The 27,833-nt window shown below is 41.5% G+C and overlaps 1 protein-coding gene and 1 long non-coding RNA gene across 6 annotated transcripts in view; one reads left to right on the plus strand and one right to left on the minus strand.

Moving 5' to 3' along the window:
- Nucleotides 1-26,647, minus strand: part of fam49bb (family with sequence similarity 49 member Bb) — a 208,726-nt gene extending 182,079 nt beyond the window's left edge. Inside the window, exon 1 of one of the 5 annotated variants that reach the window (XM_073052909.1) lies at nucleotides 26,565-26,647. The gene's annotated coding sequence lies outside the window, so the exon portion shown is untranslated. The remainder of the gene's footprint in view (nucleotides 1-26,564) is intronic. The other 4 variants (XM_073052939.1, XM_073052946.1, XM_073052923.1 and 1 more) reach the window with 4 other exon arrangements.
- LOC140731469 (uncharacterized) lies at nucleotides 40-26,622 on the plus strand. Its single transcript, XR_012099846.1, has 4 exons — nucleotides 40-347; nucleotides 20,644-20,782; nucleotides 24,429-24,502; nucleotides 26,428-26,622. It is a non-coding gene; the product is annotated as an uncharacterized lncRNA (long non-coding RNA).
- Nucleotides 26,648-27,833: the final 1,186 nt, after the last annotated feature.

A 27,833-nucleotide genomic window follows, 5' to 3' on the forward strand; every position in this document is an offset into this window, starting at 1 on the left:
CACACCTGCTCCCTCCCCACAGTTCCCCCTCCCTCCTAAATGCCACCTTCTCACATTGCCCTCCCAAATCTCCACACTCCCCACTCCTCCACTCGTAGTCGCCCCCCTTCTCCCCTCCCTCCCTCCTCCCCCGTAATTGCATCAATATGCTGGGCCCAGGACAGATGTTCAGAGATGCTGAATTCGGATCTGGCAGCACAAGCCTATGAATGCACAAGTTTCTGTTGGCCATCAGTGACAGTGGAATTGTTGTCCAGTACAATTTCTAACCACATGGCCGAGCATCCCCAATGGCTCCACCTGGGTGACCAAGACAGGAATTCAATGGGAAATATGAAAAATGCAAGGTGAGAATACTTCAAAAAGAGATGCAACACACAATTGCAAGGGTGCAAAACGGCAAAGGTGCATGAACTAGACAGAGCTAGGCATTTCCACAGCCACCAATCCTACTGACCTAGATCTGCATAATTGTGACAATACACTAAACATGATACTGGTGACCAACAATAAATTGGCGACAAGCTTCAGAAATGACATTTATTTCAGTTGACGTTAATTTGCCAAGTTATACAATTTAGTAGGAAGATTAAGGAAAATCTAAAGGCTGGCTAGCTGGAATAAGGCACAAAAATCATTTATCAGAGTAATGCAAGTTAACAAGACCCAAAAAATGAATAGAATTTTAATTTTAAGAAGTTACGTGAAACTTCTTTAACGCCATAGTTAGGCCATTCTTAAAGAATGATGCACAGCTCTGATCTGCTTATTACAGAAATGACTTGGAGATACTCACCAAGGTCCAAAAATAAAAATCAATACGTAAATTTGCATTAAAAGAGTATAACATATCAACAGAGACGGGAATCTTTGTTTAAAAAAAAGCTAAGACTGAAGACTGCAGTAGTTGAGGTAATTGAAATTAATAGTTGATTATACTATATATTCATTAGGAGTTTGAGGAGATTTAGTATGTCGCCAAAGTCTCTAGCAAATTTCTACAGTTGTACCATGGAGAGCATTCAAACTGGTTGTGTCACTGTCTGTAATGGAGGTGCCACTGCACAGATTGGAAAAAGAGTTGTAAACTCAGCCAGCTCCATCATGGGGAATAGCCTCCTCACAACAGAAGAACTTCTAAAAGGCAATGCCTCAATAAGGCATCATCCCATCTAAAGGACCCTCAACACCTAGGACAATCCATTTTGCTCATTACTACCATCAGGGCAGAGGCACAGGAGCCCAAGGACAGACAACATTTTAAGAACAGCTTCTCCCCCCTCTGACATCAGGTTTCTGAACAGTCCATGAAGCCATGAACACTGCCTCAGTATTTTTCTTCATTTTTTGCTCTTCTTTATATACATTTCTTACTCTTAATTTATAGTCCATGTATTGCACTGCACTGCTGCTGCAAACAATTTCACAACATATCAGTGATAAACTGATTCAGATTCAGTTTGATTTGAAATTATTTCACAAATTTGTTGAGTCTCCAAAATTGAGAATATCGCTGCTAATAATACAATAAGGTATTCAAGAAAAAGCTTAGTACCACAAAAGTGGAAGTTACTGTGACAAGAAAAATTGAGGTTAGCAGCAAAGCTAGTTAAGTCATGGTGACAAAGAAAAGAGGAAAAACTAACAGGACAATTCTGTAGGGGAAAATCAGAGGTCATGGACACATTGGTACTAATGACATTAGCAAAAAAAAAAGGATGACATCCTGCATATCTGTGGAATTCATTGCCATGGATTGCTATGGAGAACAAGTCACTGGGGATATTTAAAGAGGAGGTTGATGGGTTCTTAATTAGTGAGGCATCAAAAGTTATGGGAACAGGGCAAGAGAGTGGGGATGAGTGGTTTAATAAATAAGCCATGATAGAATAGCCTAATTCTGCTCCTATGTCTTATAGTGGGGGGTAGGAGAAAGAACGACCAGGGTAGTACAGGTCCTTGTTTATGTTGGCTGCTTTACTGAGGCATTGAGAGCTCTAGACAGAAATAGGAAGTTCAGACAGATGAATGCATGGCTAATACATTATAGTAGGAGGAGGTGCTGTGAACACTTGGAGATATCAGGTAATTCCAGTGGATTGATCAGACAGAGGCAGGTTAGGGAGAATTGGGAGGCTCTAGTGAATTTCCTTCAATACACAAGACCAGAAAGCCATAAGACCAAAAAGCATAGGAACATAATTAGGGCATTCAGTCCATTGAGTCTGCTCCATCATTCCATCATGGCTGATTTATTATTCCTCTGAACCCCATTCTCCTGTCTTCTCCCTGTAACCTTTGATACCTTTACTAATCAAGAACCTATCAACCTCCACTTTAAATATCCCCAATGACTTGGCCTCCACAGTTGTCCATGGCAATGAATTCCACAGATTCACCACTCTCCAGCTAAAGAAATTTCTCCTCACCTCTATTCTAAAGGGACACCCATCTAGTCTGAGGCAGTTCCCTCTGGTTCTCAACTCGCCCTCTATAAGAAACATCTTCCCCATGTCTACTCGATCTATGCCTTTCAATATTTGATAGGTTTCAATTAGATCCACCCAATCACCACCTCCCCCCCCCCCCCCCGCCAACAGTCTTCTAAACTGTAGGTCCAGAGCCATCCACTGCTTCTCATATATTAACCCCTTCATTCCCAGGATAATGCAAAGACAAGTGAGTCAGATGATGTTAAAGAATGGAATTATGAAGTTACTTCAACAATGGAAACACAACTATTGGAAGGACAGGACAGGCAACAATATTCCAGGATGGATATGACAGACAGAAATGCAGAAGAGATGTTGGTATCACACTTCTGATTAGAGAGACAGCACAGTAACAGGCACGTCCAGCCCAATGACCCCCACCACCCAATTAATCCATGTGACCAATTAACCCATTCGTCATCAGAATGTAGGAGGAAATAAAAACATCCAGAGGAAACCCACACTGTCTTGAGTAGAACATTGAAGCTGCAGATGCTCCTCCTGCAGCGGATAATGAACCGGGCTGCTGGTGCTGTAATAGATCTATACCACCATGCCACCCATTTGACAGCTTTCAAAGCCCGACTGTGTGTGTACTGGTAATCCATTCACATCTTCAAATGTAAACATTCTGAATAAATTGATTATTTGCATCTCAACATTAAAAAGTGGTTGATGGTTAAAGTGCAGATGAAGGAATAATTCCAACATTGTCAGGTTAGATGAAGTAGAGTAAATTAGATTAGCTTTATTTGTCACATGTACCTCAAAATATACAGTGAAATGTGTCATTTGACTCATATCAAATCAGTGAAATTGTGCTGGGGTCAAGTGTTGCCACATGTCCAGCAACAACAGAGCATACCCAGAACACACCAACCCTAACCAAAAGTCTCTGGAATAAGGGAGGAAACCCAATCACTGAGGGGAACCCCACACAGTCACAGGCAGTGGCAGAACTGACGCAGTCATAGTGTTCCGCCGGCAATACTGGAGAATACGCTACCCTATTCCAAGCCATTAAGTGAGGTTATTATGCAGGGTTCGCACTTTGCCCATTTCCAACTTCTCTACTTATGGCCATATGGCTTGAGGAGCAGATAGGGTCAGATTCTGCAAAGGTGTAAAAATAACAGGGTTGTCATGGTGGGAGATTTTAATTTCCCAAATATTGATTGGCATGTCCTTAGAGCAAGAGGTTTAGATGGGATGGAATTTATTAGGTGTGTTCAGGAAGGTTTCCTGACACAATATGTAGATCAGCCTACAAGAGGAGAGGCTGTACTTGATCTGGTATTGGGAAATGAACCTGGTCAGGTGTCAGGTCTCTCAGTGGGAGAGCATTTTGGAGATAGTGATCACAATTCTATCTCCTTTACCATAGCATTGGAGAGGGATAGGAACAGACAAGTTAGGAAAGTGTTTAATTGGAGTAAGGGGAAATATGAGGCTATCAGGCAGGAACTTGGAATCATAAATTGGGAACGGATGTTCTCCAGGAAATGTATGGAAGAAATGTGACAAATGTTCAGGGGACACTTGCATGGTGTTCTGCATAGGTAACTTCCAATGAGACAGGGAAAGGATAGCAGGGTACAGGAACCGTGGTGTACAAAGGCAGTTGAAAATCTAACGAAGAAGAAAAGCTTACAAAAGGTTCAAAAAACTAGGTAATGGTAGAGATCTAGAAAATTATAAGGCTAGCAGGAAAGAGCTTAAGAATGAAATTAGGAGAGTCAGAAGGGGCCATGAGAAGGCCTTAGTGAGCAGGATTACGGAAAACCCCAAGGCATTCTAAAGTGTGTGAAGAGCAAGAGGATAAGATGTGAGAGAATAGGACCAATCAAGTGTGACAATGGAAAAGTGTGTATGGAACCAGAGGAAATAGCAGAGGTACTTAATGAATACTTTGGTTCAGTATTCACTACAGAAAAGGACCTTGGTGATTGTCAGGATGACTTACAGCAGACTGAAGATCTTGAACATATAGACATTAAGAAAGAGGATGTGCTGGAGCTTTTGGAAAGCATTGTTAGATAAGTCACTGGGTCTGGATGAGATAAACCCCAGGCTACTGTGGGAGATGAGGGAGGAGATTACTGAGCCTCTGGCAATGATCTTTGCATCATCAATGGGGACAGGGGAAGGTCCAGAGGATTGGAGGTTTCCAGATGTTGTTCCCTTATTCAAGAAAGGAAGTACAGACAGCCCAGGAAATTATAGACCAGTGAGTCTTACTTCAGTGGTTGGTAAGTTGATGGAGAAGATCCTGAAAAGCAGGATTTATGAACATTTCGAGAGGCATAATATGATTAGGAACTGTCAGCATGGCTTTGTCAAAGGCAGTTCATGCCTTACGAGCCTGATTGAGTTTTTTGAGGATGTGACTAAACACATTGATGAAGGTAGAGTAGTAGATGTAGTGTATATGGATTTCAGCAAGGCATTTGATAAGGTGCCCCGTGCAAGGCTTATTGAGAAAATATGGGATCTAAGGGGACTTTGCTTACAGCACAAAGGTTGGAGGTGTTGTGGATAGTGTGGAGAGCTGTCAGAGGTTACAGCAGGACATCGATAGGATGCAAAACTGGGCTGAGAAGTGGCAGATGGAGTTCAACCCAGGTAAGTGTGAAGTGGTTCACTTTGGTAGGTCAAAGATGACGGCAGAATATAGTATTAATGGCTAGACTCTTGGCAGTGTGGAGGATCGGAGGGATCTTGGGGTCCCAGTCTATAGGACACTCAAAGCTGCCAAGAAGGTTGACTTTGTGGTTAAGAAGGCATACAGTGCATTGGCCTTCATCAACCATGGGATTGTGTTTAAGAGCCGAGAGGTAATATTGCAGATATATAGGACCCGGTCAGAACCCACTTGGAGTACTGTGCTCAGTTCTGGTCACCTCACTACAGGAAGGATGTGGAAACTATAGATAGGGTGCAGAGGAGATTTACAAGGATGTTGCCTGGATTGGGGAGCATGCCTTATGAGAGTAGGTTGAGTGAACTTGGCCGTTTCTCATCGGAGCGGCAAAGGATGAGAGGTGACCTGATAGAGGTGTATATGATGATGAGAGGCATTGATCGTGTGGATAGTCAGAGGCTTTTTCCCAGGGCAAAAATGGCTAACCCATGAGGGAATGAGAAAAGTGCGATCACTTTGTTAACATTGTACTGTAGACCTCCACACAATCAACAGAATAGATTTGTAAGCAAATCGTAAAAACAATTTTAAGAGCAAAAGGGTTATTGTAGAGGGGTTTTAAACTTTCCCAATATTGACTGGGACTTCCTGAGTGCAGGGAAATTAGATGGGAGTTAATTTATTAAGGGTGTCAGAGAAAGTTTTGAGATGATATGTAGAGAGTCTAGGCACTATCTTGTGACATTACCTCAGGAAATTAAACTGGGCAGATGATACAAATGTCAGTGGGATAACATTTTGTTTATGGCGATCATAACTCTGTACTTATGGGAATGGATACGATTGTTGCTCAAATTAGAGGAAGGCTGATTACAAATATCATTAGAGGATCAAACAAAAGTAAATTGGGAGCAGATGTCTACAGATAAAATACCAGCTGATAAATGGGAGTCTTTTACAAGAGAGTAAGAACGAGTTCAGGGCCAGCATATTCCAGTATGGGTGCAAGGCAAAAGTGGCAATTTGGAAGTCATAGGATATTGCCTCTGTCCTTCGAGAAATCCAGTTGCTCTGTGGGGTGAGAACTAAATTTAACTGGGCATCCAACGTCTAGACAGCACAGGTTTGACCTCACTCAAAGGGAAGCCCCCTGAGTTAACACTCTACTTTTGATGGGGATGAGGGGGGAAGAGTCATGGCAGATGTATTTTATACTCAACTCATTTCTGGAACAGTTTTTAACAAAATTAAAGCACAGCACAGACCTTATGCCAACTTCTGTTTGCCTTTGGGGAATGGTGGCTTTCAAGTACCCTTGGTTGAGGAAGGAGAGGCCTTGGATCTGAAAGGGTGAGGCAATTGCTGGGGAGGGATTTGGCAGAGAGTTCCGAAGCCAGGTGGCAGGAGCAGCAGAAGGCAGGGCAGTGGTCAGACAATGGGAATCACGGTGAAGGGAAGATTGGGGTTGGGGAAAGGGATGAAGGGAACTATGCTTGGAGCCAGTGAAGAAGATCCTAAACAATATGATTTGTGCACATTTAGAAAGGCAGGGCTTGATCAGTTATAGTCAGTGTTGCTTTGTGCATGGGAACTAATACATCAATAATTTGTTTTCTCTAACTTCTGGCAATATCCCCCCCCCCTCTCTTTTTTCATTCCCCATTCTGGCTCCCCCTTACCCATTCTCTTCTCCTCAGCTGCCCATCGACCTCCTCAGATGCCCCTCCTCCTTTACTTTCTCCAATCATCCACTCTCCCCCTATCAGATTCTTTCCTCTTCAGCACTTTACTCCAGCCACCTATTCCCCCCCCCCCAACTTCTCACTTTATTCCCCTGCCCCACTCCCCTCATCTGCCAGCTTGTGCTCCATCCCCTCCCTCAACCTTCTTATTCTATCTTCTTCTTCCCTCTTCCTTTCCAGTCCTCATGAGGGTCTTGGCCCAAAACTTTGACTGCAGAGATGCTGAGTTCCTACAGCAATTTGTGTGTGTCACTAATTTGACTCCTTTTTTTTTGAGGAGCTAGCTTAGAAAATTGATAAAGAGGATGCAGATTCGGTATGAACTTCAGTGAGACATCTGACAGGGTCTTACATGGTGGGCTGGTCCAGAATGTTAAGGCAAATGGGATCTAAGGTAAGATAGCTAATTGAATCCAAAACTGGCTTGGCAACAGCAAGTAGAGGTAGTGCTTTACAGATTGGAAGTCTATGACAGTGGTGTAATATAGGGATCAGTGCTGGGGCCCTTATTATTTGTGACATTTATAAACCATTTGGATGCAAATGTAGAAGTGCGATCAGCAAGTTGAAGGAAGTTGGTGGTGTTATGGATAGTAAGACCATGAGACATACGAGCAGAGTTAAGCCATTTGGCCCACTGAGTCTGCTCCACCATTCAATCATGGCTGATTCTCCCCTCCTCAGCCCCACTCCCCAGCCTTCTCCCTGCAACCTCTGATACTGTGTCCAATCAAGAACCTATCAAGCTCTGCCTTAAATGCACACAACAACCTGGCCTCCACAGCTGCCTGTGGTAATAAATTCCACAAGTTCACTACCCTCTGGCTAAAAAAGTTTCTGTACCTCTGTTTTAAATAGCCTCTATCCCAAGGCTGTACCCTCTTGTCCTAGACTCTTCCACCTTAGGAAACATCCTTTCCGCATCTACCATGGCTAGGCCTTTCAACATTCAAAAGGTTTCAATGAAATCTTGCCCCCCACCTTCTAAGTTCCTGCAAGTACAGACCCAGGGCTTTCAAACTTCCCTTGTATGATAACTGTTTCATTCCAGAAATCATCCTTCTGAACCTCCTTTGAACCCTCTCTAATGCCAGCATATCTTTTCACAGATGAGGAGCCCAAAACTATTCACAATACTCAAGGTAAGGCCTCACCAGTGCCTTATAAAGCCTCAGCATCACATCCCTGCTCTTATATTCTCGTCCGCTTGAAATGAATGCTAACATTGCATTTGCCCTCCTCATCACCGACTCTACCTGCAAGTTAACCTTTAGGGTGTCCTGCACAAGGACTCCCCAGTCCCTATACATCTCAGATTTTTGGATTTTCTCCCCATTTAGAAAATAATCTGCACATTTATTTCTACTACCACAGTGTATGACAATGCATTTTCCAACAAGGTATTTCATTTGCCCATTCTTCTAAACTGCAAGTCCTTCTACAGCCTACGTTTCCTCAACCCTAATTGCCCCTCTACCAATCTTCTTGTCATCTGCAAACTTGGCGACAAATCCACCTGCTCCATCGTCTAAAGAAGGCCGCCCAAGGCTACAGCAGGCATGTTTGCCTTCACTGGTCAGGATACAGAATATAAAATTTTGTATGTTATTCTGCCATTTACTAAACACTCATTAAACAGCACTTGGAGTATTGGGTGCAGTTCTGTCTGCCACATTCCAGGTGGTTGTTCTGGAGAAAGTGGAGAAGAGATTCTCCAGAGTGGTTATCCAGTGAATAGACTGGTGAAGGGTCACCTAAAGTAAGGTATATATATGCATTTCAGAGTATGTTTAGATGTACATGTGATAAATACAAATTCCACAGATTTACCAGCCTTTGGCTAAAGAAATTCCTCATTTCTGTTCTAAATGGACATCCCTCTATTGTAACATTGTGCCCTCTGGTCCTGGACTCTCCCGCTGTATGATCACTGTGATCAATAGCCTGTAACTTCCCTTTCAGAGTTCAGTTCTTGAACTGCCTTAATAAATTGGCATTTTTGCAGTGTGAACTGAAGGCTCCAAGGTGCAGGACTGTTGCGGCATGCCGTGTATGGGCCGAATCGAGGCGGTGGGCCTGGGACTGAGAGCGGGGAACAAGCCAATGTTCAGCCCTCGCTGGAGCAATCCAATGGGGCAGAACCGAGGTGAAGCAGAGTTGAGATAGATAGATAGATACTTTATTCATCCCCATGGGGAAATTCAACTTTTTTTCCAATGTCCCATACACTTGTTGTAGCAAAACTAATTACATACAATACTTAGCTCAGTAAAAAAAATATGATATGCATCTAAATCACCATCTCAAAAAGCATTAATAATAGCTTTTAAAAAGTTCTTAAGTCCTGGCGGTAGAATTGTAAAGCCTAATGGCATTGGGGAGTATTGACCTCTTCATCCTGTCGGAGGAGCATTGCATCGATAGTAACCTGTCGCTGAAACTGCTTCTCTGTCTCTGGATGGTGCTATGTAGAGGATGTTCAGAGTTATCCATAATTGACCGTAGCCTACTCAGCGCCCTTCGCTCAGCTACCGATGTTAAACTCTCCAGTACTTTGCCCACGACAGAGCCCGCCTTCCTTACCAGCTTATTAAGACGTGAGGCGTCCCTCTTCTTAATGCTTCCTCCCCAACACGCCACCACAAAGAAGAGGGCGCTCTCCACAACTGACCTATAGAACATCTTCAGCATCTCACTACAGACATTGAATGACGCCAACCTTCTTAGGAAGTACATTCGACTCTGTGCCTTCCTGCACAAGGCATCTGTGTTGGCAGTCCAGTCAAGCTTCTCGTCTAACTGTACTCCCAGATACTTGTAGGTCTTAACCTGCTCCACACATTCTCCATTAATGATCACTGGCTCCATATGAGGCCTAGATCTCCTAAAGTCCACCACCATCTCCTTGGTCTTGGTGATATTGAGACGCAGGTAGTTTGAGTTGCACCATATCACAAAGTCCTGTATCAGTTTCCTATACTCCTCCTCCTGTCCATTCCTGACACACCCCACTATGGCCGTGTCATCAGCGAACTTTGGCCCGGGCCAAAGAGCGAGCAAAGACCTGAGGTTTGATTGATTTAAGTTGGGTACAGGCTGAATTGAGGTGGCAGAGCCCAGGCCAGAGAACGTATCAGAGTGGTAGGGCCTGGATCTGAGAGCAAGGAGCAACCCAAGGTTTGGACTATTTAAGCTCCAGGCCAGATCGAAAAGGACAGGATGTCAGGGCTGAGGGCGAGGGTTGGATTGGTTCAGCTTGCTGCTTCGCAAGGATTACTCATCCCTGTGCTGAACTGAGACTGTGGTCTGCAACTAACGGGCTCCTGAATTGGCTGCAGTGATGACTGGCTTTGTGGCTGTTGATTCGCTTTTGTGAACTTCACTTCTGAATGTTATTTGATTACTTATATCGTTTGTACAATTTGTTTTTCCTCTGCACATTGGATGTTTGGTGATCTTTTTTTTTAAAATGGGTTCTATTGCGTGTCTTTGTTTCATGACTGCCTGTAAGGAAATGGATCTTCAGGTTGTATATATTATACATACTTTGATAATAAATTAGCTTTGTACTTTGTATAGGAAACATCCTTTCCACATCCACTCTATCTAGGCCTTTCAAGATTTGAAAGGTTCAATGAGATTTCTTCCCCGCTCCCCACCCCCTCATCTTTCTTCTAAATTCCAGTAATTATAAAACCCAGAGCCAACAAACAATCCTCACATGATAAGCCTTTCATTCCCGGAATCATTTTAGTAAACCTTCTCTAAACCCTCTCCAATGTCAGCATATCTTCTCTTAAATAAGGGGCCAGAATTTGTTCTCAATACTCACCAGTGCCTTGTAAAACCTCATCCTTGTTTTTATATTCTAGTCCTCTTGAAATGAAAGCTAACATTGCATTTGACTTCCTCACCACAGACTGAACCTGCAAGTTAACCTTTAGGGAATCCTGCAGAATGACTCCCAAGTCCCTTTGCTCATTGGATTTTTCAATTTCCCCCCCCCCCCCATTCAATTTTTCCCCCTTTTATTCCTTCCACTGAAGTGTATGACCATACACTCCTGACATTGTATTCCATCTGCCACATTTTTCTCCATTCTCCTAATCTGTCAAAGTCTTTCTGCTTCCTGTTTCCCTGCTTCCTCAAACCCAGCTGCTCCTCCATCTATGCTTCACATAGTCTGCACACTTGGCCACAAAGCCATCAATTCCAGCATTCAAATTATTGACATATTATGTAAAAAGACGTGGTTCTAACACCGACCCCGATGGAACAACACTAGTCACCAGCAGCCAATCAGAAAAGGTCCCCTTCATTCCCACTCTTTGCCTCCTGCCAATCAGCCACTGTTCTATCCATGGTAATATCTATCCTGTAATACCATGGGCTTTTATCTTAATCAGCCTCGTGTGTGGCACCTTGTCAAACACCTGAAAATACAAGTACACAACATCCACTGATTCTCCTTCGTCTATCCTGCTTTTTACTTCTTCAGTGAATTCCAACAGATCTGTCCGGCAAAATTTTCCCTTCAGAAAACCATGATGACTTGAGCCCATTTTATCATGTGCCTCCAAGTACCCTGAAACCTCATCCTTCACAATCAACTCCAACATCTTCCCAAGCACTGATGTCACTTGCCAATAATTTTTCTTCTGCCTCCCTCCCTTTTGACAAGTAGAGTGACATTTGTAATTTTCCAGTCCTTTGGAATGTAACGTGAGCAAATAAGATTCATGCAGATTGGCAGGAGGGTCAGCATGGCCATGGTGTGCCAGAGGGCTCATATCCATGCCATACAATACCAATTACCAGTACAGACTGATTAGGCCAAATGCCATTTCAGTACTGTAACTTTGCCTAAAGAAGCAGAAACAGTGCTTTCCCTGATTCATCTTAACGTATATCATGGTAAACCATGATATATTAAAGTAAACCAGCACAGCACAGAAACAGGACCTTCGGGCCATCTAGTTCATGCCTAACTATTATTCTGCACCTGGACTAGAATCCTCCACACCTCTCCCAAAAGTCATCAAATGTCAGAAGTGGGGTATTCTTAGAGAAATACTGCATCTAATGCATGTCTTAATCGTACAACAGGCATTCTGCATGCATAGACTTAAATGTCACATTACAATACAGACATACATTATTCCACTGGTCAAAATCTATATAGGGGACAGGAACTAAACCAGTTAAACTTCTATTAAAAAAGTAGATCTTAATAGCCCAACAAATACAATTACAAAAATATTATCATTCAAATTACTCAGTTTGATTTTGCTTTAATTTTTATGGTACTTATTTTACTTTTCAGACAATTTGATTAATCTTCCCCAATAAAAATGGTCTTTCAAATCCTCAGTACTTTAACCTCTCCAAGCAGCTTAGTTTGTTATTTGATGAAGTGGACAAGGACACTAATGCCTGCAATTCCCACAACACCAAACCAAGGATGTGCACAGTTTGATAAACAGAATTTCTAATTATTAAGTAATTAATTTTCATCTGATAGAGAGCCTTACCCAGTGGAAGAGTGTGAATACAGAACATGTGGCTGCAAAGCGTTTATATAAACCACAACCTTAAAAAAATTAGTTTATCAATATGTATTTCTTTCCTTCTTTGTTCTGCTAGCAACAGCATGCACAAAATTTTTCCAGCTCAGAGTCACACAGCACAGAAACAGGTCCTTTGGCCCAACTCATCCATCCCGACCATTGCCCTGTCCCTCCTGTGTATTTAATATTTCACTAATATTTAAGTAATCTTGTAAATATGTTGCTGATTAAGCATTCTTGGTTTAGTAATTCATTACAGGTTACTGTATATGTAAAAATAAGTGAATTTCCTACTTTGTGATACTACCATGTCATGAGTTTGTCTCACTTAAGGTAAAAAAAAAGAAATTAAGACTCACAGTTCAGACTCTCCAACTTTTCCTTCAATTATCCAAATGTCTTTTAAATGTTGCTATTACACCAGTACACCCAGATATCAAAGTCAGAGGCATAGACAGAGAAGACAGCACTTTTCTCCCAGGATGAAATGTCTAATACTAGAGGGCATGTAATTAGGGTGACAGGGAATCATTTCAAAGCAGGTGTGTGGTGCAAGTTTGTTTTTACACAGAGAGTGGTGGGTGCCCCGAATACACTGCATGGGGAGGTGGTAGAGGCAGGTACACAAGAGTCTTCAGAGATGTTCAGATAGTCATATGAATGCAAGAGAAATGAAAGGATACATACATTCTGTAGGCAGAGGGGATTCGTTTAGTTGGCTATTTGATTACTAATTTAATTGGTTTGGCACAACATTGTGGGTAACAGGCCTGTACCTGCACTGTACTGATCTAAGTTCTATGTAAGTTAAGAACATTTTGGAAGCACTAATTATAATTTTACAACTCATAGTCATGAATCTCAGGAGACATTTACATACTTCAATAATAAATTTACTTTGTATTTTAAATCTGACACTTTAGCTCAGGCCTGCTCTCTCTAAACATGCCATCTGACTTGTAGGGCATTTCAGCACTTTAGGTTGTTAAGCTTCTTTCAAAAAAAAATCTTTCCAATTCAGGAACGGTTTCTTTAGGTTGGGAAGTTAAGCATATCACTCAACTATTAAGAGAATGGCAAATGGTAGAAGTATTGCTGCATTACTCCAGAGGCATGGATTTAATGCTGAACTCTAGCACTGTGTAGAGCTTGTCCATTCTCCCTGTGACTGTGCAGGAGTCCTCCAGCAGTACTGATTTTCTCCAAAATCCCAAAGACATGCTGGATAGTAGATTCATTTGCCATGGCGTAAAATTGCCAAGTGTATTGCTCAGCCTAGTTGAGTCATCGGAAAATAAATTTAGGTAACTTTTGAGTGAAGGGTTCAGATGAAATTGACCAAGAGTGTTCTAATGAGCAACCAGTGAAACAGAACAAGACAAAGGCGGCCACAGTAGTATGTGAAGCCAATTACAACAGATGCTGGAAATCTGAAACGAGAACAGCCAATGCTGGAAGTCCTCAGCAGGTCAATTAGTATCAGAGGAGAGACAAACAGAATCAACATTTCAGATCAAGGACCTTTCATCAGAAACAGAGAAATGAGAGAGCAAACTTGTAACATTGCAGAGGAGAACCACAGAGAGACAAGAGCAAATGGCTGCAATCAGATGCAGACTGAAGCTGCTGTTATGGTTATCATAGTACCTGGTCTGTGTATCCCAAGAACAAAATATTAGTTTTTAATAGCAAAAATAATAGCTATATTTGTTAATTATCACTCTGCATTGAGATAGAAGAAACCTATTTGCCATAAACATATACAATGGCATGCAAAAGTTTGGGCACCACTGGTCAAAATTTCTGTTACTGTGAATAGTTAAGTGAGAAGATAAACTGATCTCCAAAAGTTATAAAGTTAAAGATGAAACATTCTTTTAAGCAAGATTAGTGTATTATTTCTGTTTTGTACAACTTTTGAGTGAAAAAAAGGAAAGAAGCACCATGCAAAAGTTTGGACACCCCAAGAGATCTGAGCTCTCAGACAACCTTTACCAAGGTCTCAGACCTTAATTACCTTGTTCGGGCTATGGCTTATTCACAGTCATCATTAGGAAAGGCCAGGTGATGCCAATTTCAAAGCTTTCTAAATACCCTGACTCCTCAAACCTTGTCCCAACAATCTGCAGCCATGGGCTCCTCTAAGAAGCTGCCTAGCACTCTGAAAATTAAAATAAACGATGCCCACAAAGCAGGAGAAGGCTATTAAAAGATAGCAAAGCGTTTTAAGGGAGCCGTTTCCTCAGTTCGTAATGTAATTAAGAAATGGCAGTTAACAGGAACGGTGGAGGTCAAGTTGAGGTCTGGAAGACCAAGAAAACTTTCCGAGAGAACTGCTCGTACGATTGCTAGAAAAGCAAGTCAAAACCCCCGTTTGACTGCAAGAGATCTTCAGGAAGATTTAGCAGACTCTGGAGTGGTGGTGCACTGTTCTACTGTGCAGCAACACCTGCACAAATATGACCTTCATGGAAGAGTCATCTGAAGAAAACCTTTCCTGCATCCTCACCACAAAATTCAGCATCAGAAGTTTGCAATGCAACATCTAAACAAGCCTGATGCATTTTGGAAACAAGTCCTGTAGACTGATGAAGTTAAAATAGGACTTTTTGGCCGCAATGAGCAAAGGTAGGTTTGGAGAAAAAAGGGTGCAGTATTTCATGAAAAGAACACCTCTCCAACTGTTAAGCACGGGGGTAGATCAATCATGCTTTGGGCTTGTGTTGCAGCCAATGGCACAGGGAACATTTCACTGGTAGAGGGAAGAATGAATTCAAATAAATACCAGCAAATTCTGGAAGCAAACATCACACCGTCTGTTTTTAAAAAAAGCTGAAGATGAAAAGAGGATGGCTTCTACAACAGGATAATGATCCTAAACATACCTCAAAATACTACCTCGAGGCACAAGCTGAAGGTTTTGCCATGGCCCTCACAGTCCCCTGACCTAAACATAATTGAAAATCTGTGGATAGACTTCAAAAGAGCAGTGCATGCAAGACGGCCCAAGAATCTCTCAGAACTCGAAGCCTTTTGCAAGGAAGAATGGGCAAAAATCCCCCAAACAAGAATTGAAAGACTCTTAGCTGGCTACAGAAAGCGTTCACAAGCTGTGATACTTGCTAAAGGGGGTGTTAAGTACTGACTATGCAGGGTGCCCAAACTTTTGCTTCTGGCCCTTTTCCTTTTTGTTATTTTGAAACTGTAAAAGATTGAAATAAAAAAGTAATCTTGCTTAAAATATTAAAGAAATGTGTCATCTTTAACTTTATGCCTTTTAGAAATCAGGTCATCTTTTACTCGCTTAGCTATTCACAGTAACAGAAATTTTGACCGGGGTGCCCAAACTTTGCATGCCATTCTATACTTAGTGGCTAGTTTATTAGGAACGCCAATACACGTGTTTGTTAAACAAAATATCTATTCAGTCAATCATGTGGCAGCAACTCAATGCATAAAAGCATGCAGACATAGTCAAGAAGTTCAGTTGTTCAGACCAAATATCAGAAAGGGGAAGAGATGCGATTGAAGTGATTTTGACTGTGGAATGATTGTTGGTGCCAGATGGGGTGGTTTGAGTATCTCAGAAACTGCTGAGCTCATCCAATTTTCACACATAACATTCTCTAAAGTAGAACCATAGAACACTACAGCATAGAAAACAGGCCATTTGGCCCCTCTAGTCTGTGCCTAAACTTTATTCCGCTAGTCCCATTGACCTGCACCCAGTCCATAACCCTCCAGACATCTCCCATCCATGTATCTATCCAATTTATTCTTAAAACTTAAGAGTGTGCCCGCATTTACCATGTCAGATGGTAGCTCGTGTACAGAGAATGGTCTGAAAATTGAAAAAAAACATCCAGTGAGCGGCAGTTCTGTGGACAAAACTGCCTTGTTAAGAGAGGACAGAGGGGAATGGCTAGGCTGGTTCAAATTGACAAGAAAGCAACAGAAACTCAAGTAACCATGTGCTACAACAGTGGCGTGCAGAAGAGCATCTCTCGATGCACAGATTGAATTTTGCAGTGGATGGGCTACAGCAACAGGAGGTCATGACCCTCCTGTACCTAATAAAGTGGCCTCTGACCTAATAAATAACAATGGCACATTAACCCTCAACAGAAGTTTTACAAACTTTTCTTTATTGTAATTTTATTGACTTTCATTGTAATTTTGCATTAAGTATTCACCTCCTCATCTTAGCTCACAGATCAGTTCAAGCACAGGAGAATTCTGTAAACTGTATTGGTGTCATAAATATTCAAGACTTTTGATATTTTTCAAAATTATTTACTGGAATTTAAATTTCTTTTCACCCAATTCCAATGATTTATTTACAAATGCTCTAATTTTCATGACATGTCTTTCACATTATGGGCATGCTACGTTGGCACCGGAATGCAGGTTTGGTTGGTTGGTAATACAAATAATACATTTCACTCTAGGTTTCAACATACATGTGATAAATAAATCTGAATTGAACAGCATCAGGATGAAATAACACAAATAAATTTACATTGGTATTTTATTCCTGCTAACTGCATCTGATCAAGTATGTCCAGTCTAACTTTTAGTTGATCATTTATTCTACTTATCTCACATTTTCCTCTTCAAATTAAACAACATTCCTTTCTGCAAGATACACTGGTGTCTGTCTTATTTACACTGAGTGGCCACTTTATAGGTACGCACACGCATTAATGCAAATATCTAATCCGCCAATCGTGTGGCAGCATCTCAATGCACAATAGCATGCAGACATGCTTAAGAGGTTCAATTGTTTTTCAGAGCAAACATCAGAATGAGGAAGAAATATGATCCAAGTGACTTTCACCATGGAATGATTGTTGGTGTCAGAGAGGGTAGTTTGAATATCCAAGAAGCTGAGGATTTCCTGAGATTGTCATGCACAACAGTCTCTAGAATTTATAGGGAATGGTGCAAGAAACAAAAACGTCCAACGAGCGGCAGTCTTGTGGGTGAAAATTCCTTGTTAATGAGAGAGGTTCAAGCTGACAGGAAGGTGACTGTATCTCAGGTAACCGCACGTTACAATAGTGGTATGCAGAAGAGCATCTCTGAATGCATCAAACTTTGAAGTAGATAGGCCACAGTAGCAGATTACCAGACGATACATTGTACATTGGGTCCCACTCCTGTACCTAACAAAGTGACCACTGAGTGTGTACCTCTTGGCAAAAAGCAGTCCAGCTTCTATCATCTTCTTAACACAGAAATTTCCCATTATTAGAATTCTCAGCAATTACTGCAAATCCACAACCCATCAGCCTTGAATGGGAAACTTATAATTTGAATTAAAAGTTTTAAACAATTTAGGCAACTTGGTGAGTATTAATGAGTTGGGCTGAAGGGCCTGTATAGCTGGATGATTCTAATCTTGTTTAAATTCCTTTATTACAAACATAGAAAACCTACAGCACAATACAGGCCCTTCTGCCCACAAAGCTGTGCTGACCACGTCCTTACCTGAGAAATTACCTAGGGTTACCCATAGCCCTCTATTTTTCTGAGCTCCATATACCTGTCCAGGAGTCTTTTAAAAGACCCTATTGTTTCTTATCAGGTAGAAATCCTGGATCATTACTATACATGCTGTGTGTGGCTGTATGTCCTGTGTTTTATACCTTGTCCCCAGAGGCATGATGTTTCATTTGGCTGTATACATGTGTATGGTTGAATGACAATAAACTTGAACTACTCCTTATGTGCCAGGCTCCTCATCATGACCATGAATTCTTCTAGTTATTATCTCAATATATAACTTTATTGCTGTACGAAAGAGGTGTGAGCAATGATGTGTCGTTGTGCATGGGGGAAGGGGTGTGGGTGTGGCTGAACTGGACCAGTGGGCATCAGAGGCTCTGACAACAGCCAACTGGCAAACAACCAACCTATGGACTCACAGTCAAGGACTCTACAACCCATGGTCTCCAAATTATTTATTTAAGCGCAGATTGTCCTTTGCATTAGGGTGATGGTCAGTCTTTGTGTGTAGTTTTTCAGTGATGCAATTGTATTTCTTTATTCTACTGTGAAAGCCTGTAAGAAAATGAATTTCAAGGTAGTTTATGGTGACATACATTGATAATAAATTAACATTGAACTTTGAAATGACAGTGGGGATCCAGCACCACAATCACAGAGAAGAAACCCTCTATCAGCACCACCAGAGCCCCCCTGGCTGAGGACTGGATGCTCCTGCCCACCCGCCACTTGCCCTCTCTTCCTTCCCCCTCTCATGTAGGCCATGCTCTGCTATTTCCTTCTAGAAATGCTTTTACTTCTAAGCTCTTCTACTGTGCTTCAACGACACAAGCCCAAATTGCATTAAAGGTGTTATTTGTCAACATAGAAACATGGACAACCCTGCAGTTAAAAACTTATTTGTCTTTATATTGTGTCATTTCGACCATAAAGCATGGTAGCAGAATTAGCCCACTGAGTCTGCTCCATCATTCAATCATGGTTGATTGATAATCCATCTCAACCCTGTTCTCGTCCCTTCTTCCCATAAACTTTGATACCCTTACGAATCAAGAACATATCATCCACTAATTTAAATATACCCAATGACTTGGCCTCATTGGCCATCTATACAATGAATTCCACTGATTCAACACCCTCTGGCTAACAAAATTCCTACTCATCTCTGTTTTAAAGGGACATCGCTCTATTCTGAGGCTATAGGAAATATCCTGTCCAATTCCACCATATCTAGTAGGGCTTTCCATATTTGATAGGTTTCTTCTAAACTCAGGTGAGTACAACCCAGAGCCATTAAATGCTCCTAATATCTTAACCCTTTCATTCCCAGGATCATTCTTATGAACCGTCTGTAATGCCAGAACATCTTTTCTTAGATAAGGGGCCCAAAACTGCTCACCATAATCCAAATGCAGTCTGAACAATGCCTCATAATGCCTCAGTATTACATCCTTGCTTTTTCAATTCTGTTCTCCTGAAATGTCCATGAATTTTTATTAGTTCTGTTCTCTGCAGAGCCACTGCCAATAAAAATTATTCCTGTTGTTATTTATGCTCCCGTTTGATGAACCCTCTTAAAATGTAGGATAAAAATTCAGATTCCAAATCCTAAACATGAATTATAAGAAAATACTAACTAATAAAAATAGAACTTTATTCTAAAATGTGTACAAAGTCATGAAAATTCCAAGCAGAGCAGGCTTTGAATTTCCAAACCAAGCTTATGTTTTTGCTTTCCAAAAGAATAGAAAGCTTATTAGTGCACAAGATCAAAAGAACTGAAAATTAATGGAACATTCTGCAAATGCTGTAAATCCAGAGTAACACACTAAATCCTGGAGGAACTCAACAGCTTACTCTACAGAAAGGAATCAACAGTTAACGCTTCAGGCCGATACCTTTCATTAGGACTGGAAGGGAGAAAAACCAGAATAAGACTGTGGGGAGGGGAAAGAGTACAAGCTCGAAGGTGATGGGTGAAGTCAGGTGGGTGGGGGAGTGGGATGAAGTGAGAAGCTGGGAGGCGATACGTGCAAAAGTAAGGAGCTAAAGGAGGAGGCAATTGATAGGAGAGGAGAGTGAATCATAGGAGAATGGCGAGGAGCCTCAGGGGAAGGTGATAGGTGAGAAGAGAAGAGGCAAGAGAGGAGCCAGAATGGGGAATGGATGAAGAGGAGAATTTACCATAAGTTTGAAAAATTAATGTTCAAGCCGTGAGGTTAGAGGTACCCGAAAGGAATACGAGTTCCTCCATCGGAAGACTGGCTTCATTGTGTTGTAGAGGCAGCCATGGATTGACATGTCAAAATAGGCACGTGGATTGGAATTAAAATGGTTGGTCACCAGGAAATCCTGCTTGTTGTTGATGAAGCAAAGGTGTTTGACAAAGCGATCCCCAAATTTATGTCAGGATGGAATCAAGAAACAAGCCATTTAGAAGGTATCAATTTTCTTCCATGGTTCTTAAGGATCAAAAAATTGATTCATCACATCTCACTCCTCCAACATTTAGGATGTGGGATATAAATTATAACAAGAGATAGAAAATACATGTAATAAAGCCAATGTTAAGATAGTCAGGGTGATTTTCAATATGCAGTTAGATTGAGAAAACCAGGTTGATCCTTGAGAAAGAATTTGTAGAATGCCTATTATTGGTGTTGTTTCTCATGGTATACACACTTCTATTTCAGGTGCGACCCAGGAGGAGCAGACACGAGTCTGTTCATTTGGGAACCGAGGTTGGATTGGTCTTTATCTGGCATCTCATCCACAGCTCTTCCATTATGAGTGGCCTTGAGCTGCCATTGCCTGATGAAGTCTTCAAAGCATGTAAGCCTCCACACGATGTCAACGTGTTCATCCAGGTCATGGAGGTAGAATGCCAATGAGATGGCTTTTTAAAGCATCTTGTGGTGGAGCCCACTAGGGGGAAGGCAGTTCTGGCTTGGGTGTTATGTAATGAACCAGATTTCATTAGCTATAAGAAAGGAAAAGATTAAATATGAGGGCAAACTAGTCAATAATCTGAAGCAGGACACGAAGTTTTTTTTCCAGTAACATAGAGAATAAAAGGGAGGTGAGAGTGGATATTGGACCACTGGAAAATGATGCTGATGGAGTAGAAATGGGGGACAGAGAAATGGCAGATGAACTTAATAAGTATTTTGCTTCAGTCTTCACTGTGGAAGACCCTAGCAGTGTGCCAAAGGTTCATGAGTGTCAGGGAGCAAGAGTGAGTGCCATTGCTATTACAAAGGAAAAAGTGCCAGACAAACTGAAAGGTCTTAAGGTGGATCAGTCACCTGGACCAGATGGACTACATCCCAGAGTCCTGAGGGAGGTTGCTGAAGAGATAACAGATGAGTTGGTCATAATCTTTCAAGAATCACATGATTCTGGCACGGTCCCAGAGGACTGGACGATTGCAAATGTCACTCCACCCTTTAAGGGAGGAAAATAAACAGAGGAAATTATAGGCCAGTTACCCTAACCGGTGGTTGGGAAAGTGTTGGAGTCCACTATTAAGGACAAGGTTTCGGGATACTTGGAGACTAATGATAAAATAAGTCAAAGCCAGCATGGTTTCTGTAAGGGGAAATCTTTCCTGACAAACCTGTTAAAGTTCTTCAAGGAAGTAGCAAGCAGGGTGGGCAAAGAAGGAAGCAGTGAATTTCATTTACTTGGATTTTCAGGAGGCATTTGATAAGGTGCCTCACATGTGGCTGCATAACAAGTTAAAATCCGATGGTTTTACAAGAAGGATACTGGCATGGATAGAGGAATGGCTGACAGGCCAGAGGCAGCGAGTGGGATAAAGGGGGCCTTTTCTGGTTGGCTGCCAGTGACTAGTGGGGTTCCTCAAGGGTCAGTATTGGAACTGCTACTTTTCACATTGTTTGTCAATGATTTAAATAGTAGAATTAATGGCTTTGTGGCAAAGTCTGCAGATGAAATGAAGATAGGTGGAAGGGTAGGTAGTGCTGAGGAGGCAATGTAATTGCAGTAGGACTTAAGACAAATTTGAAGAATGGCAAAAAAGTGACAGATGGAATACAGTACTGGAAATGTATGATAATGCATTTTCATAAAATGAACAATAATGCAAATGATTATCTAAATGGGAGAAGATTCAACTGAAGAGGTGCAAAGGGACTTAGGAACCTTCAAGCAAAACTCTTAAAAGGTTAATTCTCAGGTTGAGATTGTGGTAAAGGCAGGAAATGCAATGTTGACATCTATTTCAAGGGGAATAGAACATAAAACAAGATAACACTGAAGCTTTATTAACACTAGTCAGGCTGCACTTGGAGTATTGTCAACAGTTTTGGGCCCCATATCTCAAAAAGGATGTATTGTCATTGGAGAGAGTCCAGAGGAGGATCATGAGAATGATTCCAGGAATTAAGTGGTTAATATATGAGGAGCATTTGGCAACTTTGGGCCTGTACTCACTGGAATTTAGAAAAATGAAGGGGTATCTCATTAAAATATACTGAATGTTGAAAAGACTAGATAAGGTGGTTATATAGAGTATGTTACCTCTGGAGGGGATATCCAGAACCTGAGGGCATAACCTCAAAATTGAGGGGTGACCATTTAGAACTTAAGTAAATTTATGTGCTATGAGTCAGAAATTCTTTTTATTTAAAGAGGAGAATCTGTGGAATGCTCTGCCACAGACTGCGTTGGGGCCAAGTCCGTGGGCATGTTCAAAGCTGAAGTTGATAGATTCGGGGCATCGAGGGATATGGTGAGGGGGCAGGTGTTGAATTGGATCCGTGATCAGCTGTGATGAAATGACAGCGGACTCGATGGGCTGAATGGCCTAATTCTGCTCCTATGTCTTTTGATCTCATTAGGGAGCTTAAGGTAAAGGAACCTTTGGGACAGAATCATCATAACAAGATAGAATTCACTCTGCAGTTTGAGATGGGGAAGATAAAGTTGAGTAAAAGGAATTACAGAGGCATAAGAGGGGAACTGGCCAAATCTGACTGTAAGGGGACACTAGCAGGGATGATGGCAGAGCAGTAATGGCTGGACTTTCTCAGTGCAATTTGTAAGGCACAGGACAGATACATCCCAAAGATGAAATATTGTAAAGGGAGGAGACAAGAGAGGTCAAAGTCAGCATAAAAGCAAAAGAGAAGACAATCATATTGCAAAAATTAGTGAGAAATTGGAGAATTGGGTGGCTTTTAAAAACAATAGAAGGCAATTTAAAAAGCTGTAAGTAGAGAAAAGATTAAACATGAAGGTAAGCTAGCCAACAATATGAAAGAGAATTCTAAAGGTTTTTTTCAGACATATAAAGAGTAAAAGAGGCGAGAGTGATATTGGACCACTGAAGTAGTAATACAGAACAAATAAATGGCAGATGAACTTAGTAAATACTTTGTGTCAGTCTTCACTGTGGAAGACACTAGAAGTATGGCAGAAACTCGAGGGTCAGAGGCAAAGTGAGTGTAGCTGCTATTACTAAGGAGAAGGTGCTTGTGAAGCTGAAAGGACTGAAGGTAGGCAAGTCACTTGGGCCAAACAGAATACTCCCCGGCGTTCTGAAAGAGATAGCTGAAGAAGTTGTGGTCTTTCAATTAATAATGGTCTTTCAAGAACCTGGAACGGTTCTGGAGGAATGAAAATTTTCAATGTCACTCCACTCTTTAAGAGGGAAGCATTCAAAGTGATTTTGTATTTTCAGACAACCAAGCTTAAAAATTGTAAGTTGGAAGCAGATACTTCGATGAAAGAGAAAAAGGGTGTTATTTGGGAGGGAAGGGTTAGATTGATCAGAGTTGGTTAAAGTTATGCCCCCGCATCTTCTTTTGCACATTGGTTGATTGTCAGTCTTTGTTTATGTATGTTTTATGATAAAGTTTCTCTACTCCATCCAGCCATCTTCTCTCTCCTCGTCATTAAGGTTCATGCAGTGAGAAATCTTAGGCTCCATGCAGTCAAGGCCCCTCCTGTGCACCTTTGAACTTGTCCCCCTTTTAAAAATACCTATTCACAAAAGAAGGAGAATGAACTTCCCATGGTTAATGAAAAAAAGACAGATTGCATCAAGGTTGTTGCTGCTGACACTAAGACTGCAATGGCTTGTGGCGTAGAATGCAGAACAGTACAGGCCCTTTGGCCCATCATGTTGTGCTGACCCACAGCACATCAAGTGTACCAAATGCAGAGACAGATTTTTGGAACACAGGAATCAGGCAATAAATTGGAGCTCATGTCATAAATAAGATCCTGGCTAATCTGACAGAGAAAGCGTGGGGAGGAGGAGACATACAGGCTGTTCCTGCCCCTGTTCTTTAACATCTGGTTTAAATAGGCTTTATTTCACTTTGTTCCCAAATCCTTTTTCCTTTCAAACTGGATTATAAATCACTTATAATCTACAATGTTCAAAGGTCAAAGTAAATTTATTACTGAAGGATATATACTATATACAACCTTGTGATTTACTTTCTTGTAGGAACCCACAGGAAAATAAAGAAATGCAATAGAATCTATGAAAATCCATACATGACGAAGTCGGAGTCCTTGAGAGTGAGTATACAAGCTGCGCTGAGTGAAGTTATTCGCGCCAGTCCAGGAACCCGCTTTGGCCCATGACAATATGCTGACAATTTAGCCTATTCCAAGATCAATCTTGCCCTTCCCTCCATTTTTCCATCATCCATGTGCCTGTCTAAGAGTCTCTTAAATAGCTCTTATGTATCTGCCTCTATGAACACCCCCCCCAAACCAAACCAGCGCAAACATATTCACCACTCCATGTAAAAAAAACCTACAGTATCTCTGACATCCCCCTATACTTTCCTCCAATTACCTTAAAATGATACCCACTTGTACTAGCCATTTCCACTCTGAGCAAAAGGTACTGCCTGTCCAATCTATCATTTTCATTTTGTATACAGGTGTGCCCCCACCCCTTTACAAAGGTAGTGCATTCCTATGAAACCTTTCTTAAGCCGAAATGGCATAAAGCGAAGAACCATTAATTTATATGGGAAAAATTCTCGTAAAAGCGAAAATCCTCTTTGTAGTGCAAAAACAGGTTACTAATGTAGGTAAAAGCCAAGTGGCGCAAGGCGAACATTCGTAAAGCGGAGGACACCTGTATCTCTCGTCTTCCTTCACTCTAAAGAGAAAAGCCCAAGCTCACTTGGCCTATAGGACATGCACTCTAATCTGGACAGTGTCCTGCTACATCTCCTCTGTACCCCCTCTAAAGCTTTCACTTCCTTCCCTTAACAAGGTGACCAGAACTGAACACAATATTCTAACCAACAGATCTCCAACATTATCTCAGTTCTCGAATTCAATTCCCCGTCTAATGAATGCCACCATACGCTTTCTAAATCACACAGTCACAGCATCTTTGAGGGACTTGTGGACTTCCACCAATATCCCTCTGTTCCTCCACACTACTACAGAAACAGAAAGAACAAACATGTTTCTGATTTGCAAGATGGCATAGATATTAAAAGCCATTAATTATAAAAACCCACAGCTCAGAAAGAGGCCCTTTGGCCTGCACATACTTCTTGTTAATATTAAATGCAAGTGTAACATTAACTTAATAGTCACATATCCGACCTATCCTTTCTTACCGAGATCTGTCACGTGGATGTTAATTTCGATATGATCCTGCCAGAATTACCTTTGGACTAGTCATGCAAATTCCCAAAAGATGATTTGGAGCATTTTGTGCTTTCATTCATTATGGCTTGAATCCCTTCCTCCTTGCCAATTCAACCAAGATCTACACAGGTTCCAGCAAGTTTCATCTTGAAACCAAAGGCATATTTCAGAACTCTGTAAGTGCACGTTTGACTTTGAATTAAAGGAATAAATAAATATGCTAAATTAACGACATTTTTTGTTTGGAAAACAGCAAAACTCTGCAAAACACGATTCTTTGCCATAAATGACAAGCACCAAAAGCTCATTTGAAACTAAATCTAACGCCACACAAGCTTGAAAGCACAGATTTCTCATTTGCCAAATGTCACATAACACGCAAAAAGGTTAATGTATGCAAAATGGAAGACAAATAGTCAAAACTTATTCACACTGTGGTAGAAAATATTAAACAACTTGTCCATTTTGTACGCTAGACAGTTTCTCAAATTATTGCAAAGGTGACTTGCACGATAGAAAAGAGAACGGCATCCAAAAATAATGGCTATCACAGGGCGGGCTTTTGGACCCGGAGGAAGTGTCATCCTCGCAGCTGCCTATCCTTTCGTCTGTGAATATTTCTCATTCACCAAGAGCTGAATTACTACCAATCAGAGAGAAATATATTCCAATCAGGATCATTCTCAGACACATCTGCAGCACGACCAATACTAAATGTCACCACTAAAAGACGACACGAATGTACTATATATAAAAAATATTGGCTCTTGCCCACTTCCCTTCACCGTCGCTTGCAGTAATCTAATTTAATTTAATTTCCTCCCCAGGTGCGAGTAATTCCATCTCAAATTGGTTCCAAAGCAAGCAGCACGTTCTAATAAGCAACAATAACCAAAAGTAAAGCGGAATCTGGACATTTTCTTGTCTTCGCTATCGGGAAATAAATAAAACGTTCACACTGTACCTTGCAAGAAGGACGAGGAGGGGAGAAAATGCGTACAGTTTGTGAAAACGGGAAGTACTCTTCAAGTGAAGGCAGTTTCAGGCAAGAACTGTTACTTCCGGGTTGGTCAATTGCACGTCATTTGCTTCAGGTTTATAACACCGGCTGGAGCAGTAAATGACTAAAATGGAATCATTTTGCAAAGGAGGTTTTGTTTGCAAATGCGTTCAATTCATACATGCATCGCATCATGACCTGCAAGACAAACAGTAGCATTCATTGTGAGGTCGAGTAGAAGGTGATTTTTAAACAAAAAAAACCTCGACCGAATAACGTAAATACAAGCTAATCTAGACGGGCTTTCACAATCACGCGGCTCTCTTCCACATGTGAGAAAGGGGAACATGATTTAGCGAAATAACGAGCTTGCGTTGCCAGATATCACCCTAGTTCCCACTCCGAGAACATGAAAAACAATCTTAATTGTTTCTTTTTGGAAAACGCAGCTCCACACACGAGCAGCGAGTGAGCACTATTCCTGGGTGAGGTACTAGTGGAATAAAGTCATGTTCACGTGAGAGGGCTGTTTCGGAGGAGTGTGATTTCAAGAGGCGTTGTGAGTAATATTGGAATTTGGTGCGAGGTGGGCGGTGATGGTTCCTGCACTAATGTTTGAAAGCTCGGAAACCAATTGCTCCATGCAGGGTGTAAAGGAATTGAGCAAATGCTTTATATCTGCTGCGGCAGAAGATATTGCAACGCCGCTTCCTATTCACAGCTCTCAACTACAGTTACATTTTGGTGAACCTCCCCCTCCCCGCCTCATTAGCAGGTATGACACAATTCCAGAACGCCTCACGTAATTGGCCATTAGCAGATTACATAGTTAAAATGTTAGCCTTATTCGGTGTTACACAACGACGATTTTTTTTTTGAGACGATCTGTTAACCTAGATGTTGGTTTCCGGCTTCCAGCCTTTGCGGGGAGGTTGAAAACAGATAAGCAATGCAAAGTCAAAGTTCATTTATTATCAGAGTACATATAGGTCACCAGGCACAAAATGCTGGAGGAACTCAACAGGCCAGGCAGCATCTATGGAGAAGAGTACAGTTGACATTCTGGGCCAAAACCCTGTCTTGCCAAAGGGTTTTGGCCCAAAATGTTGACTCTACTTTTTTCCATAGATGGAGCCTGGCCTGCTGAATTCTTGCAGCATTTTGTGTGTGTTGCTCAGATTTCCAGCATCTGCAGATTTTTCTGCGTCCGTGAGTTGTGGAGTCAGTTCAGCT

This window comes from Hemitrygon akajei, chromosome 1 (genome assembly GCF_048418815.1).
Source record: "Hemitrygon akajei chromosome 1, sHemAka1.3, whole genome shotgun sequence".
NCBI classification, from domain to species: domain Eukaryota; kingdom Metazoa; phylum Chordata; class Chondrichthyes; order Myliobatiformes; family Dasyatidae; genus Hemitrygon; species Hemitrygon akajei.